Raw genomic sequence first — 18,890 nt, 5'->3', positions numbered from 1 at the left:
ACTTGAAAGTCTTGTCAATTTTAGCTTTTTAAAGATCTGCTTATCCATCTCTTCATTTTATTCTGTCTTCTACCAATGTTCAGGTACTTTCATTATTATTATTCATCTGGTGATCCTTCCCAAGATATTTTCTCTTTCTAATCAATCTTATTTCATCACTGTTTTCTCAAAAATATAAATGTTTCCCTCTGGAGAAAGTCCAAATTACTTAGTCTTCCAGTTGGAGTCATTCCCAACCTAACCCCGATCAATAGATCTGGGAATAAATCAGATCAATTCATAATTGAAGCTGGGTCTCCCATTCTCCTACCAAGCTGCTTAACAATGGAAGAATATAGATTGCCTTCTACATTTACTTGGCAAATTTTCCTTGACATCACTCAGACCTCCTGTTAGAAAAGTGAAGTTGAAGAGGTGTGATGGGTAAGTTAGTGAGTGGGCCACATAAACATATTTTATTGGTTTTGTTTTTGTTTTTGTTTTTTGGTGGGGCAATTGTGGTTAAGTGACTTGCCCAGGGTCACACAGCTAGTAAGTGTTAAGTATCTGAGGCCAGATTTGAATTCAGGTCCTCCTGACTCCAAGGCCAGTTCTCTATCCACTTCGCCACCTAGTTGCCCCACACATAAACATATTTTAAAAGAGCTCTCATATTAGTTGTGGATATGCAAGCTTCATCTAGCATGTTAATGAGGCAGTTGAATTTTGCTATTCCAGGACCTTTGTAATTAAAAAAAAATTGTTGCCTGTAAACTTTTACTTGAAATCATTAAGTGGAACCACAAAGTTATTTTTTAATATAGTATTCACATATGAAATGTTTCCCTTTTAGAAAATCTTGGATGATCTCTGTTTGCCCACAGATCTATGTTAGCCAAGAGCAAGGTTACCAAACCCTGACCAATCAGATAATTGCTTCAGGCAGGAATGTGGCAGCCCTGAGCTTGGGAAGAGGGAGTATTACAAATAAACTGCTGGTGGCCTCTGATTCAAAGTGTTGACCCTGAACTTGAAAAAGCACAATGATGTATGATAGAGGAACCACAATGGGCTTAAAAAAAAAAGAAGAAGAAAAGAAAAATATCTTTCCTTTTGAGCCAGAACTGGTTTCTCTGAAATTCTACTGCTTGCACATAGCTTTGCTCCACCATTACACTGAGGGCAGGGAACTTGCTCTTCCTAAGATGAGTGCAGGAAGCCAGAGTAAAACCCTTGTCATTTTTGCTGACATGTAGTATAGGTGAGGAGAATGATTAGAGCTGGATTGAGGTTGGTTCATTCTCTATTCCTTTGGAGCTGCGGATTCTTCCACATGGGAATTCAAACAAACAGATGAAAGTTCCAGTGTGTGTAAGAGAGGAGTTAGGATGACTAATGTGGAAATATGTTTAACATGATTGTAAGGTATAGCCTATATCAGATTGCTTGCTGGCTTTGAGAGGGGAAAGCGGAAGGAAGACGGGAGAAAAATTTGGAACTCAAAAGAATATCTTTACATGTAATTGGAAAAAAAATTAAAAATAAAATTTACATTTTAAAAAAAGAGAGAAGATCTAGGAGGACTTGTAATTTTTATTCTGCCTCTAAATCTAGGCTGCTATGAAATATGAATGGCTATTAATGAGTTTCCAGTTCTGACCTTGAAAACTTATCTGCTAAATGATCTTCCATTCCCCTTACCTATACTGGAATATAGATTCTCCTTTGCTCAATAGAGCTGGAATGAGCATTACAACTCAATAATCCAACTCCCTTGTTATATAAGTAAGAAAAACCAATAATAGAGTGGCTAAATGGTCAAAGAGTTAGGGAGTAGAAGGACCAGAATTTGTAATCAGGTCCTATGACTCAAAGGTCAGTACTCTTTTGCATGTATTGTGATCCATGGAAGATTATAAATCATTTTAGTCAAAAACCTAGGAGCTGGCAGCATAAGGATTATCAGTCTTATTTTGATAGAACAGAAAACCAAGGTTCAAACAGATCTAGTGACTTGCCTTTGATCACATAGCCAGTGTATGGTCCAGTTTCAAACCCAGTTCTTTAGACTCTCAAGTTCATTGCTCTTTCCCCTATTGTGTTGCTCCCAGGAAATAATTCTTTTTCCACCTCTCAGATTACAGAAAAACCTTTAACATGAGACAAAGTCTCTCATCCCAAAGTTAAGGATTAAATTTGAATATGTAAGGGGGAGGAATCATAGGATAAATGACTGACTTCTAACATTTCTTGAGTTTCAAAAAGGAAGAAGAAAATAAAAGGCACTGGCTTTCTAAAAGAGAAGCAAGATGGACAGGGGAATTACAGGAGATGGGGGTGGGGAAGGGTAATGAGAAAGGAGAGATGGTTAGTAACCTGAAGGTCACTGAAGCAAAACCGCTCTAACTTCACAATTCTTTAGTGTACATGGCTACAGGCAATCCCAAGGATCAGAATGCTGAGGTTCCATTTGAGGTTTTTAGTTGTAATAAATGCCTTAAGTAAAGTGAAAATTGCTAAGCAAGGCCTAGCTTAGCTGCTCTTCCCTGAATCCCATAGATGATTTTAGACCTCAAATTAGTGGCCAGTGAGTCTTAGAATATTCAGTGGAGCTAAGATCCCCAGAAGCTGGGCCACCTTTTTGAATTATTCATGCCTTTTCTGATTCCCACTGGGGCTTCCTTTCTACATTTCTGCTGTATAGAAGACTTAAGGGTTGGCTAATGATGGGATTTAACAGGCCCTTATCAAACCCTCTTGTATTCCCAGTCCACTAGAATCATTGAATACCAGAGGTGGAAATCACCTACCCTAACTCATATCTGAGCAAGTTCCCTCTCCAAATGTGCCTGATGAAGGGCCATCACTCAGACTCTTTTTGAAGATTCAAGTAAGGGGGAGTTCACTATTCCCACACAGAAGCCTATTTCATTTTCTGATATCTTTGTTGTAAATATTTCCATTAAATTGATTTTAAAAATCTCTCTCCCTGTGCCTTTTACCCATTTTTCCTAATTCTGTCTAGTGGGAGAACAAAAACAATTCTAATTCCTTTCTTACCAGATGACTCCTCAAATACTTGAAAATGATTCCCTTGTCCTCCTTAAATCTCCCTTTTCTTCAAATGATCTTCATGTGGAATGGTTCCTTGCTACTTCTTACTACTTTCCATTATGATTCTACTCCTCTGGATGCTCTTCATTTGTAAGTTTTCTTTCTAATTATGGACTCTATAATTGAGAACAGTAGTCCAGATATAGTATGACCTTACCTTTATTGACCTTACATTTATAGAAGTCTGTTTTAACCCTGAGTTAGGTGAAGAATGGCTAAGTATTCTTGGCAGGGTCTGTGGTTATCTGAACAAACACATCAACCTCCACCTCCTCCAGTTATTGGCTCATTTCTTTATTAAATCCCTCTCTGGGTTAAAAAGTAGTTCAAAGTATGGATATCTCAAAGACTACTTGGAGTGCAGAAATTCTCTTTTTAATCAATTCTCTCTGACCAAAGCCTGTAGTGAGGAAAATCACACAATTTTGTATGACCTTCCCCTCTCTGAATCTCAAGCCACATCCTTCCTTGCTTTGACTTAAATCATTATAAATGATCATATACTTTAATAACAATTTAAAAGAACATAGAAATACAAATAAGAATTTAAAGGAATAGGTTTCTACTTGGAGTCAATGATGGCTACAAACAGAGGGCTAAACCTTTTTCCCATCCCCATATTTTCCTACTGACAGAAGCTAAATTGTAAGTGTTCAGATGCTTTCAAAGCTCCCAGGATTTTTCTTTCCACCACTGGGGATTGAGACATACAAAATGTCTCCAAGTCAATGTCTCTGCTTTGTAGTTTACCTTTCTTTTATATGAATCGTATCATAGACTGTATGCTTCTTGAGGATAAGAATTGTGCTACTCATGATCACATAATAAAGAGAAGATTAAAATTCTACTAACTTCAAGTTCAGGACACTTTTATTACATTATGTAACTTGAATTATAAAATGACACACAAAGGAGTTTGGATTTAATGAGCCAGCTACTAAGGGATTATTTTAAAGTCTGAGGCAGAGAGTTAAAATCATCAAAAGCAGTCGTGGTGGCTGATAAGATAGTACCTTCCCTGAAAGGTTGTGTATGAAAAGCAGGAAGAAGGCAATACAGTAGCTACTATAACATATAAAGGAGTATATCAAAGCACTCTTGGAAAATAAAAGACTAATTAGCATAAAAAATGGGTTATCAGAAAGAGGATAACTAGGCAAGAAAGTAGATAGGGTCCTGGCCTCAGAGTCAGGAAAACTTGAGTTTTCATCCTGCCTCAGATATTTAATATCTGTGTGATCCTGGAGAAATCATTTAACTTATGTTAACATCAATTTCCAAATCTGTAAAATGAGCATAATAATAGTACCTTCATCCTTGGATTTTCTTGAGGATGAAATGCTACAAACCTTAAAGCTTTTGTTATTAATAGAGACATTTTAGAATCTTATGAGATTTCAGATATGGGAGTTTTATCTTGTTATTTGTTGCATGGCTAAGTGATCACAGGTGTCTACAGAAACAAAAATCCTGTAAATGTGCCAACAAATGCCTTTCTTCCTGAATTTAAGCTACAATTAATTGTCAAGATCCTAGGTATTCTCAGATTTTTTTTTCAGCAATGACATTCATGGCTCAATGAAATCAGCACAAATGATCCCAACCTCTCCAGCTGATACTACCCTGACAATGGATAATGTTATATCATCATCTCAGAAGGAATAAAACTATAGGTGACCCAAAGAGCAATGGAAAGATATATGCATGAAGGATGTCCCATATTCAAGGCTCTGAGCTAAAAACTGAAGATAAAAATTTAAAAAAAATAGTCTCCGATTTTAAGGCACTCACATTCTAAAGAAAGAGGCAATATATATGCAAGGTTTCAGCTGTGGTAAAAAATATGAAATAATAAATTATTAATAAATTGTTTTCTTTTCAATTGTGTCTTATGTCTTCCTAGTTAGATTTCAAGGTTCTTTAGACACGTGTTAAATTTAGCAATACTTTGACATTCCACTAACTAGACTATAAGTTCAATAAGAGCAAAGATATATCTTATCCAAGATTTCTCTTGGTCTGCAATACTAAAAAAACACTGTTGTGCACATACAATACAAACTAGCCCAATCTCTGAATTTTCTTGCTAGTTTAGCTGCTCTTTTTGTGCCAGTCCATTTGAATGAAATTAAAATCAGCACAGGTCCATAGATTGCCTGTTACATTCACAGTCTCATACTAGGCACTGAAGGGTATAGAAAGATAAATAAGACATCACTGTGACCTTATTTCCCTTTTAAGGCAATCTTTTTATGGAATCTTTAATGCCCATTTTTTAAAAAATCACTTATTCCAGATATTCCTTGATTAATATGTATCCTCTTAGCATATAGGTACTCAGTTTATGTTCTTATAATTTGCATTTATGTTCCATCTATTTTACTAGTCTCTTAATTGTTCTCTCTAGGTCTAGTCTTTGCTTCTTCAATCCAGTTTGTACACCTTTGCCTGAATGTTTTACTTTATCTTGTTACTCTTTGCCTTAAAATTGTCCATGGGCTCCCCACTGTCAAATTAGTAAAGTCCAAACTTCTTGCACTGTCAATCAAATCACTCAATAATCTCAACCTTTTGCATTTGATTTCACCTTGCTCCAATACATTTAGCCACTCTTTTCTTGAACCAAAATGTTCTAATTGCTTTACGCAAACATACCTTGTCCTTTCAAAACTCTGTCCCTTTAATGCCTCACCCTTTACTCTATCAAAATCTATCTATGCTCTCCAGCCTCATATGCTGCCTTCTCTATATTATTCCCATCAAAATTAATTTTTTGCCCTTGTGTAGCAAATAATTTGGACTTATCATGCTGTTAAGTTGTTTCTACTTATTTTTATGTACAATGTCATCTCTGGGCCAACTCAGTATATTGATAAAGCAAACATTTTGCTTTGCATACAGTAGGATGATAGATTTAGATTTGGATGGAACCTTAGAAGTAACAGAGTCCAACTTCATCATTTTATAGTTAAGCTGAGGGCTGAAGAGGTTAGAAGACTTGCATGTTGTCACACAGCTAGAAAATTTCAGAGGTTGGTACACAAAAATATTTTAAAAGGTATATTAATGAGTGGCTGAATAAATTGATGAATATCTGGCTTTGTAAATGTAAAATTGATATATATATACATATACCTACATACATATATTCATACATTTATCTATATACAAATATACATATATACATACACACATATAAACATTATTTCCCCAACTGGCTTGTGATTGTCTCTGTCTCTCTCTCTGTCTCTGTCTCTCTCTCTCTCTCTCTCTCTCTCTCTCTTTTTTTTTACCAGATGCTCCTCTAATGACTACTACAGTGCTGGGCAATCAGTAGTTGCTCCATAAATGCTCTCTAAATCACTGAGTAAATGAAGCATAACAATTATTATTACTGGACTGCTCAGAAATTCATGTCTGTCTGTTCTATAATTGTTGAAGCTATTGGCTGACCTTGTAGCTATATAGAAGGTCTACTCTACAGTTCTGAGCACCACATTTTAAGGACATTGACAATATGGGATTCCATCCAGAGGAGGGTGGCCAGGATTAGGATAAGACTAGAGACCTTGTGATACAATGAACTGAGAATGTTTTGGCTAGAAAATAGAAGACTTAAAATGAATTGGGTTTGTTTTGCTTGCCCCCCCCAAAAAAAAAAGCTAGAATCACTCAATACGATTACATAGAAGGAAATTTTGGTTTCATTTTCCTTATAATTAGAGCTATGCAAAAGTGAAACAGGCTACCACTGGAGGTAGTACATTTACTTTCACTGAAAAGCTTCAAGCAGAGGCTCGAAGACCACTTGTCTGGGTTGTTAGAAAAGTGATTCTTCTTCAAATATGGGTTGGAAAAAAAGGAATTGAGATATCTTCCATCTCTGTGATTATGTTATACAATAGAAGGGTATCAGTATATGCTTTGGTTCTGATTTGTGGTTTGTCTGCCATCGAAAAAGAATAACAAATAAAAACCACTTCAGCTAGCACTACCTTTTATAAATTGAAATTTGGGACCAGAGTAGGTATTTCTTAGAAGTATTATTTCTCAGACAAGCATCTACAAATCACAGAACTGCAGATGCTTACTTCCCATCATCACCCCTAAAGATGTGTGTGTGTGTATATGTATACATATACACACACATATATGTGTATGTGTGTATATGTATATATGTATATATGTATGTGTTTGTGTGGGCAAATATTGATGATGTGATTGGCTGTCAGTTCTGATTTTCTATTTTGTCTGTTGTGGGCAGCTAGGTGGAACAATTGATAGAGCATGTAGCCTAGAGTGAGGAATACCTTAGTTTAAACCAGGCCTCAATCAGAAGCTGTAAGCAAGTCAATTAACCTCTGTTTGCCTCAGTTTCCTCATTTGAAAAATGAGGATAATTGTAGCACCTACCTTCCAGGGTTGTTGTGAGAATCAAATGAGATGTGAGGATTAAATGAGTTTGTAACGTACTTAACATGGTGTCTAGAATATATTAAGCATTAAAAATATTAGATTATTATTGTTGTTATTTTAGCTGATGGCTTTCAAAAGAGCAAGAGAAAAAAACTTGATTTATGAAACTTCTAGCACAAGGAAAGATAAAAGATATAGTGCACATTCTACTGCAGTAGGGATGTTAAGGGAGTCTTAGGAGTCATTCTACAAAGATATAGACTAGACTTTTCTTCCTTTTGGGAGGAATTCCATCTTTTATAGACACTTGCTAGCAAAACTCATCAAACCACATGATGGGAATGCAGTTCTTGGATAACCAGATGGTAGGCCATAGATAGTTGTTACCTGGAGCAATTAAGAGCAATTAGGGCTCTGGGAGGTGTTGAGAAAGTAATTAACAAATGTACCCTGAAGAACAGCTGAGGACTGAAGGGCACAGATGGGCCCAGGCTGTGAAAAAGGCCTAAAGCATCCTGTGGGTAACTGAAAATATTATTTAAGTACTGTTTAATAATAGTAAGGTTAGTGATAAGAATATTCAATGTGCACTTCAAAGTTTGTTTTGCTTTTCATTCTCATAATTATTGAGTTATTTGTTTTAATACTGGAAGGGAGAAGTTGTGGACAGATGCTCTGTTTTTGAAGTGAAGATTTATATACACATACACATAGATAACCCTAAACACCCTCAGTTCTTTGTATTGGATGGTTTATATTCCTTTCATTAATGAGATCCTGGGGACCCATCCAGCTTGTCCGTTACCAATGTCTTACCCAAAACATGGTGCCCCAAATTAGAGGGAGTTTGAGGGTGCAGTGACTGTATTTTTTTCTAGCTCTGAACTTCCAGAGAGAACACCATGAACTCTGTTTTATAGTCTTTTCAGGGAGTGGTTCCAAGAGAGAGGAGAGAGACAGAAAGAGAAAGAGAGAGAGACAGAGAGAAAGAGACACAGAGACAGAGACAGAGACAGAGACAGAGACAAAGAGAGATTATGTATGATGATTTTAGGGTAACTGGCATTTGTTTTAGTGGAAAACACATTTTTGGATCTAGCTAAGGGCAATCTTTCCTCATTAAAGGGATAGTGACCAGGAGCACAGCTTGATTTTCAAATTATTCCCATGAGAATAATCTTTTTTAAGGGAAGGAGAATGCTAGCCCAATAGCCCTGTCTCTTAGGGGAGGATAGTGGTTAAAATTTTTAACAATCCAATGAAGCAAGCATTTATTAAATGCTTACTATATGCAATATGTTCTGCTAGAGCTGTAGCTCTATTTGTATTTGTATACAAAACAAAATTAAAAGTTAACACATCCAGGGAGCCTACATTCTTCTGCAGGAGTCATAGTAGAGAGGGAAGGGTAGATACAACAGAAATATAGCTAAAGAAATACAGTATCATTTGAGGAGCAATAGAGCACTGATAAGTGGGAGAGGGATTAGGTTAGAAAAAGATTCACAATGGAGATAGCACCTGAAGTGAATTCTGAAGTAAGCTAAAGAGTATAAGAAGATGAAGAGGGAGTATGTTAAGCAACAGATGGGATGCCAAGTTTGAGAAACTGTAAGTAGGACATTTGGTTTTAAATGTGTATTTTTGTTTTGTTTTGGGTTTTTTTTGCGTTTTTTTGCAGGGCAATTGGGGTTAAGTGTAAATGTGTATTTTTTTAAAAGGAGAGAATAGTTAAGGAAGAAAATGGAAAGGTAGGAATGAACTATATTGTGAAAGGTTTTAAATGAGAGTTTCAAGAATTTGTATTTTAGTAGGGATACAATAGGGAGCCAGTGAAGCTTCTTAAAAAGAGAAGTATCATATTCAGACCTCTACTTCAAGAAAACACTTGTACTTTTGGTAGCTGTGTGAAAGCTGAATTGGTAAGGGGAGAGATTGGAAGCAGGGGGACCAATTAGAAAACTACTTTAATGGTCCAGGGGAGAGTTAATGAGGGATTCATCATAAATGATGATTATGTGAACAGAGAAGGGGAAATATTAGAAGGTTGTTGTGGAAGTATAAATATGAGTCTGTTTGACTGATTAGATATGAATTGTAAGGGGGAATGAAATCAGGGCTGGGAAATTCTGTTAAATGTCCTTCGTAGAAATGGGAGAATATTGATGAAGGATGAAATTGGAAAGGAAAATAATAAGATTTATCCAAAGTCTAATATACTATTTTCTTCTTTGGGGGTACAGAAAGGGAAGTTGAACTACATCTTTCTTTGTATAAATACTCTGTCCACTTTGACACAATGTAAAAATGCAATTGACCATAAGTCAAAGGGTCTGGGTTCAAATTTCTGCCCCAATACTTATTTCCTTGGTAACTTTTGTAAAATCACTCTACCCTCTCTAGCCTCAGGTTTTTCATTTGAAAAAAAAAGTGACAGGGCTGGACTTCATGACCTCTGAGTTTCTGCCTAACTCTATTTACATTTTTGGTCCTATTAGCTTCTTTAATAAAGTTTCTGGTTATGAAATTAAATTATGAAATTAAAATGGAAGGTGGGGGGATTATAGTCTTTACCTATGCTTCACATCAAGATAAGTTACATACCGATCCCCAAAGTGCCAAATGATCTCTTCTCCAGCTACAACATAATGATGTAATATGTGGGTAGGGAATAGTTATTAATTCTAACACCATTTAGATGTCATTATCCTTTGTGAAAATGATGTGTATTTTAATAGAAGGGGTGAGAGCATTTCACTCTCAAGGCAGCTGTCATAGTCTCCATCTACCTCCTCCTTTCCTTTGGAACACCTCACTTTGTGTTGCACCCACCAATTACATTTCCATGTATCCAGGCTCAAATCCTGAAGGGCTGAGTAGTAAATAGTCAATAGTCAAAAGGTCAGGAAATTAGTGGATAGAAGTATCTACAAAGTGTCAAGGGAAGCATCATTAACAAACTCTCAAGTCCCACCCTACCCACCTCCATCATCAAACCTCATCCCTATTTTTTTCATGGAAAATGTCCAATAGAAGATGAATATGCCCCTTAAGGGAAATATTTGAAGGTAAAATATGGAGGATAAGGAAGGTGAGAGAGCTTATGCTCCAAGATTTTACCCGTTCACCCTTAGGGAAAACTATTAAGTGTACGAAGTTTGTCTTGGCAACTTCTTAGCTACATTTTCAATGTTCTCTCCTGGCTCTTCAATTCTATGTACCATCCTGACAACCACCTCACATCTCACCCACTGTCTTTCCCAGCCTTTATTCATCACTGTATCCTCTGACCACTCTCTGGGGTCAATTACTCTCTGCAACTCTTCTTTGCCACTTAGTATTCTTGTTTTGAATTCTTTACTTTATGTGTATATTTGTGTATGTGTATGTATGTATGTATATACACACATACACACATATACATACACATGTATACAATGCACATATATAAATGTATATATAAACGTATATGTACATGTGTGTGTGTAAAATTATCTCCCCCAGCTAGACTGTAAACAAAGAAACTGTATTATTTTATATTCCACTGTCCATGGTACCTACCCCAAGAACATGAAAACAATGGATTCTCCAGCAGGCAGTATCATGAATTGACTCACCAAGGATGGGGAGGGATGAGAAGAAAAAGCTGGGGGGGGGAGGGGAATAGATTTTTAATAATATTTAATTTTTTCCCATTACATGTAAAGACAATTTAATTTTTTTTAATTTTCAGTTCCAAATTTTCTCCCTCCTTCTCCTCCCCCTTCCTTAAAATGGGTATGCAATTTTATATGGCTTATATATGTGCAATCATGTAACATATATTTTAAGGAAAGATAGAGAGAATGGTGCCAAAATTATCTCAGGGCCTGTCAGGCCCCTTGATTGCCATGGTATAGGTTATCAGAGAAGCAGCTAGGTGGCACAGTAGATAGAGCATGGGGTCTGGAATCAGGAAGAATAATATTCCTGAATTCAAATATTATCTCAGACAATTACAAGATGTGTGATATTGGGCAAATCATTTAGCCCTGTTTGCTTCCTCATCTGTACAATGATCTAGAGAAGGAAATGGTAAATTACTTCAGTATCTTTGCCAGTAAAACCTCAAATGGGTCAGAGGGAGCCTGCCTTATTTCACCTCTCCTTCAGGGTGGCAACAACATTGTCTGGATGCCCTCTCAGAGGTTCCTGTCCTTGACGGAACAGAGAACATCTATGTGCCTACTACAACAGTAGTAAAGGAAAGAAATTGAGAGGAGAGGAGAGGAGAGGAGATGAAGGAAAAGACAGTGGTAGAATGAACACATTTTGTAGATTAGATAATGGGGAAAAAGAACTATTATGGTATTCTGTGAATCCTGGAGCATTTATTTTTGATCCAGATTAATACTGGAGTAAGCATATTTGTGGAGTTTATGGGAGAAGGAGATCACAGCAACCTAGTATCCTAGAATGCAATATAGTTCTAGGGGCAAGAACTAAAGGAATTCAAATCCTGTATCACTTGTCCTCACAGTTTTCCTGCTCTAGTTTGTTTATCTTGCCAATGACCCTATTTTATTTTCCTTTCTCCTATATAGAAGGACCTATAACTTCTGCTTCTCAACTGTGTTGGATGCATTCCTGCTTAGCCCTTGTAAACAGATAATGACTACACTCTTCTTCAGCATTCCCTAATCCCTACCATATAGACCATAGGAAACAAACCAGAGCAGAAGTTAATTCTATTTAGGAGAGAGAAGCTTGATTATAAGGATCTTAAAAACCAGGGCATTAAAGTCTGGGCTTGAGCTGACAGGAAAATAAGGAGTCATTGCTGTTGCTTATCCACCATTCATTTCTTGCCCCCCAAGGCTGAGCCATGTGAGAGTGGAATCTATGAAAATATTCAATAGTAGGGTAACAATGGTTTAGAGAATTCTATTCCATCAATCAGTATTTTCTCAGATTGTGTCAGACTTGGAATTCTACACATAGTTTCTGTGTGCTGGACCTATGCTGCTCATATGGACTGTTAGGGAATTCAGAAAGAGAAGAAAGGAACTCAAGCCCTATTTAAAGATTGTACTGAGTAAACTGGATCAGGAACTATTCACACCAGTATTTTTTCTTTGTTTTTTGGGGTTTGGGGTGACAAAGGTAAAATACTCATTTAACCTTCATGAGCCACAATTTCCCTAAGGATTGCATATGAAAGTGCTTTGAGATCTTAGGGGAAAATAGATTGATGAATAAATTATTTGGACTTTAGGACCAGATTATCTCAATTAAGATGTTTTTGAGAAAAAGCTGGACTTATGTCACTCTCTAAATAGAAACATGTTTGAAAGTACTTTAAATAATGCACAATCAATAGCCTTTTTAAATAGCTAAATATATAATGGCAGGACAAGTTCACCTTGAGAGGGAATGTGTTATTGCAATCCAGCTATAATTATCAGATCTCTTAAAACATTATTTCATCTCATTATTTTTAGCTCATTATTCAGTCCAACTTATGCTGGACACCAACCATGTTTTTCAAATAGTTGTTCCCTGCATGTTGTTCTCCATTTTCCATAGGAGGAAAGGCTGGACTATCTATGATAAAGAGTTGAGAATGCTATGAGACACTCTCAGCTGGCCTGCTCCTTATCTGAGGAACCCTAGGTAATTCACTTAATCTCTCTAGGCTTTCAAATATCCATCATCAAAATTGGGTGGGGTGATCATTTAGCACCCTGGGAGAATCCATTTGTCTCAGAGAGGCAAGCATTTTATTTCCATAACTGTTTGAACTTCATCAAAGATGAATATTTAATGCTGGTTAATATTCATATGTTGAATTGCAAGAAACAATTATTCCAGTTCTGAAACTGAAATAACTATTGAATAGCAACTTACAGTGGCATGTAACCATAGCTTGTCAAGATGTTTTCTGCTGTCTGCTGGGCAATAATAACACCAAGGTAAAATTGACAAAATTTGCTTTGAAGGCCTTCCTACTTCCTCTTTTGAGCTAATTTCTGGGTTTCAGGTGCTCATTGTTTCTTCTGAAGAACCAAAGATCTTTAATATCATGGCCCAATGGGAGCTACCCTTTCTCAGAGTGCCGTGCATTTAAATATTATCAACTCCATTTATTTTCCAACAATACTATTTCTGGGGGAAAAATAAAACCAACAACTAATTTCAGATACTAGTGGGTCAGAAAATTGAGGAGACAGTTTGGTTCAATGGAATGGGCACTGAACTTAGAGTCACAGGACCTAATTTGTATATATATCTCTGACATTTATTGCTTACCTAGTCTTAGGCAAGTCACTTAACCTATATGGGCCTGAGTGTGCTACTATGTAAAATCAGAGAATTGGATTAGATGACTTTTCAGGTCCCTACCGAGCCTAGATTCTATGTTTACTAAATAGTAGTAAACTACTATGTCTCTATATGCATGCATATATATATATATATATGTATATATATATATACATACATACATAAAGGTATGTGTATATATATCTGTATATATGTGTATATGCATCCATACACACACACATATATTCAGGGCAATATTCAGGGAATTGATACTAATGGGATCCAAGAAATACCTGTGAGGTGTATTTAAATGTAAGTAAAAGAAAAAAGTCACTCTATCACATGCCCCCCCTTTTTTTTTGCTTTTTGCAGGGCAATGAGGGTTAAGTGATTGTCCAGCATCACACAACTAATAAGTGTCAAGTGTCTGAGGCAGGATTTGAACTCAGGTCCTCCTGAATCGAGAGCCAGTGCTTTATCCATTGCTCCACCTAGATGCCCCCCATCCCCTTTTAAATAATGTCATTGGTGGTCCACACCTACAATCAGCAATAGATCATTCAACAAAAGTTCTAATGAGTTCTTATACCATAGCTGACTGGAGAAGTAATGCTAAGTGATCCCTCAGTCAATAAAGGGTAGGCAATGCAGGAGTGTTCGATTTTGTTGCACATTGAATCAATACAAGAAGAAAGTTACAGGAAGTATTTTCAGAATACAAACTTTCTGTTGCTATATTACTAGTATCATTTGGGGTTGGCATTCCACTAATATCTAAAATGAAGATGCTTCCCTTCAGATTCCCTTCAAAACTATCACTATAAATATAGGGGTCCATGGCCAGGTATTTGGGTATCCCAATACTTAGAAGTCAATTGTGAGAAGTTTAAGGTACAAAACAAAGAGAGTAGAAAATAAAAATATACAGCATGGGCTACTTGTTGCAGAGGAAGAAGAAAGACCTCCACATGTGAAGTAATAAATTTGGAGCAGTAGTAACAATAATAACAATAATAAAGAGAATTTATGTAGCAAATACTTTGTTCTAGTCGCTGTGTTAAATACTTTATAAATATCTCATTTGATATTCACCTTGGGAAGTCAGTGCTATTATGATCCTCATTTTGCAGATAAAAAAAACTGACGCAAATTGAAAGTGAATTGCCCAAAGTTACATAGGTAGTAAGTGTTTGAGGCCAGATTGAAACTTATTCTTCCTGACTCTAGGACCAGCATTCTATCCATGGTAACACACAGCTGCATCTAGGAATGAATAAATAAATGAAAATATGTAAATTTCACACTGTGAAAAACAATGTGGTAGATATTAGCCTATGAATCCAAAAGTGAAAAAAGTCTCTGCCCCCTAGGAGCTTCCATTTTCATGTTGGGAGACAATCATCAAGAAAAATGGTAGCCAGGAAACAGAATTTTTTTTTCTGGAAAGTCACAGGAAAGGCAAATGAAACCAAAGGCCAGTTGATTGTTAAGTGTTTTCTAATATAAATCTGATTGCTATTTGTAGAGCAAGGAGTGAAATAGAGAAAGGAAATAGGGCTTTTTTTTTTTTTTTGGTTTTTTGGTTTTGTTTTGTTTTTGTTGTGGGGCAATGAGGGTTAAGTTGCTTGCCTAGGGTCACATAACTAGTAAGTGTCAAGTGTCTGAGGCTGGATTTGAACTCAGGTCCTCTTGAATCCTGGGCCAGTGCTTTATCTACTGCCCCATCTAGCTACCCAGAAATAGTTATTTAGAAAGAAATCTTTGCAGCAACTTTCTCTGATACAGGTCTCATTTCCATTATAGATAAGGAATTGATTAAAAAGTATGTCATTTCACAATAGATAAATGAGCAAAAGACACAGACAGTTTTTTGAAGATTATTAATAGCCATATGAAAAAGTAAAAGCTCTAACTCCCTAATATTGGAAATATATAAATTAATCTAACTCTGAGTTTTTACCCCATACATATTAGCAAAGATAGCAAAAAAAAAGGAAGAAAAAAAGAAAGAAACATGGAAGGATGTAACCAATATAGTAGAGGAAAGGCAGTGACTTCTTAAACTCACAACAGGATCAATCCAAATAACATCCAAATAATACCAGAGGACAATTTCTGGAGCATCAAAACACACAGAAGGATGTGCTATAATCATCTTCCAACCAAGGACAGCTTGGAAGGTCAGAAGGAGAGAACTCCTGTGCTGAGACAGGAGTGTAGCCCAACCCAACAGTTACCCTGACACAGATCCAGTCCCAGGAAGGCCTCACCAGAGAAAGAGACTCTCCAGAGCCTCTGAATCAGCTGCAGTGCCAGTGTCATCTGGAAATAAGCTCACAGTCTGGCAAGAGGGCTAAGCCCTTGTCAGGGAGTAGATTATAGGGGTCTATGCTGGTGCTGAGGCAGAACTTGGGTTTTTCACCCCTGCTGGGAAATAGGAGGCAGGCTTGAGTAGCAGTGGCCCAGGTGGGGGAGGGACACAGGCTCATCAGAGCTGACAGCCACAACACACAAAGCTGGTTGATTATCAAGTTGGTCTGTGGTCAACTACAGACAAGGAAACAGGCCAGGTGAGTGAAGAACCTTCTCCTCCTTAAATCATACTACCTGAGACCTTCTGAAGCTTGCGATAGTGCAGCCTGGAAACAGTGCCCCACCTTAAGGAGCTAAAAGTCAAGTAAAAGAAAGGCAAGATGAGCAGACAGTGAAAGGTGAGAATCATAGAAAGTTTCTTTAGTGACAAGGAATATTGAGGTATACCCTCAGAGGAGATGTCAATGTCAGGGCCCCTATATCTAAAGTTTGCAAGAAAACTATGAATTGGTCTCAGGTCATAGAGGTGTTCAAAAAGGACTTTGAAGATAAGGTTAGAGAGGTAGAGGAAAAAGTGGAGAGATAAAAGAGGGTGATGCAGGAAAGACATGAGAAAACAGTCAACAGCTTGAAAAGCCAAATTGGCCAAATGGAAAAGGAAGTATAAACACTCTGATGAAATCATTGCCTAAGAATGAAGATTGAACGAATGGAAGCTAGTGACTTTATGAGAAACCAACACACAATAAAGCAAATCCAAATGTATAAAAAAAAAAAAGAGGGCAATATGAAATATCTTCTTGGAAGAACTGCTGACCTGGAAAATAGGTCCAGGAGAGATCATTTGAAAGTTATTGGTATACCTGAAAACCATGATCAAGGAAAGAGCCTAGACATCATCTTCCAAGAAATCATCAGGGAAAATTGCCCTGATATTCTAGAAGCAGAAGGTAAAATAGAAATTGAAAGAATCCACTGATCACCTCCAGAAAGAGATCCCAAAAGGAAAACTCCCAGGAATATTATAGCCAAATTCCAGAGCTCTCAGGTCAAGGAGAAAATATTGCAAGCTGCCAAAAAGAAAGAATTCAAGTACTGTTGTGCCCCAGTCAGGATAGCACAAGATCTAGCAGCTTCTACATTAAAGGACCAGAGGGCATGAAATATCATATTCCAGAAGGGAAAGGAATTGGGATTACAAGCAAGAATCATGTATCCAGAAAAACTGGGTATAACCTTTCAGAGGAAAAAATGGGATTTCAATGAAAAAGGTGACGTTCAGGCATTTGTGAAGAAAAGACCTGAACTGAATGGCAAATTTGAATTTCAAATACAAGACCCTAGTGAACCATAAAAAGTTAGAGTTGGGGTACATACCTGGGGTTGTGCAATGGGTGACTTGCCTTGTGTCTGAGGCTGGGTTTTGGCTGGGATCCCCCTGGGTCCAGGGTGGATGCTTTGTCCACTGTGTCACCTAGCTGCCCCATGATGACATCTTTAGGATTAAATTGAGGGGTAAAGGGAATGCACTGGGGGGAGGGGGAAGGGCAGAGGGAGGATGGGGTGAAATCCCACATGAAAAAAAACAGGAAAGGGCTTATGGTGTCGGGGAAGAGATGCAGGAAGAGTAGGGCAGTAAATAAATTTTACACTCATCAGAATAAAGCTCAAAGACCTTCATGTCATAAGACTTGCCTCAAGGAGGGATACACACACACCCAATTGGGTGGCATAATCTATTTATTCTGGGCAGTAAATGAGCCTAACACTCATCAGAATTGGCTCAAAGACCTCAATATCATCTGAATTGACTCAAGGAGAGAATAACATACACATTCAATTGGGTAGAGTAACCTATCTAACCCTGTAGGAAAATAGATGGGGAAGCGGATAAAGAGAAAGGGTCAAAAGAAGGGAAGGCAGATTGGAGGAGCAGACAGACAGAATCAAATACCTTTTGAAGAGGGATAGGGTGAAAGAAAATAGATAATAGAGTAAATATCATGGAGAAGAGAATAGAATAGAGGAAAAGAGTTAACAATAATAATCATGAAAAAGAGAAAAGGGGGAAAATTGTACAAAAATTTTTATAGCAACTCTTTGTGGTGGCTACAAATTGGGAATCAAGGGAATGTTCATCAATTGAGGGATGACTGAAGAAGCTGTGGTATATGATTGTAGCGGAATTGTCTTGTGCCTTAGGAAATGACAAAATGGATGATCCCAGAAAATCCTGGAAAGACTCATATGAACTGATGTATAGTAAAGTGAGCAGAACTGGAAGGACATTGTGCATAGTGACAGCAGTATTGTTCAATGAGCAATTGTGAATGACTTAAGTACTCTCAGCAATACAATGATCCAAAACAATTCCAAGGGACTAATGATGAAACATATTATCCACCCCCATATAAAGAACTGATAAAAAGAGCACTTGTGGATTGTACATATTTACCTGATTGATGTCTTGTGGAGGGGGGAGGAAAGGAAGGGAGGGAGGTAGAAACATTTGGAACTCTAAATCTTATGAAAAAGAATGTTGAAAGTTAACCTTATGTGTAACTGAAAAAAAAATAAAATAAATGTCTGTTTTTGCAAAAAAAAAAAGGAAGATAGAAAGATGGAATAAAGAAAGAAAGAGGAAGGAAGGAAGGAAGGAAGGAAGGAAGGAAGGAAGGAAGGAAGGAAGGAAGGAAGGAAGGAAGGAAGGAAGGAAGGAAGGAAGGAAGGAAGGAAGGAAGGAAGGAAGAAAATCACAAATGTTGGAG

This window comes from Dromiciops gliroides, chromosome 3, assembly GCF_019393635.1.
Source record: "Dromiciops gliroides isolate mDroGli1 chromosome 3, mDroGli1.pri, whole genome shotgun sequence".
NCBI classification, from domain to species: domain Eukaryota; kingdom Metazoa; phylum Chordata; class Mammalia; order Microbiotheria; family Microbiotheriidae; genus Dromiciops; species Dromiciops gliroides.
The sequence above is the reverse complement of the archived record's forward strand: the minus strand, read 5'-3'. Positions refer to the sequence as shown.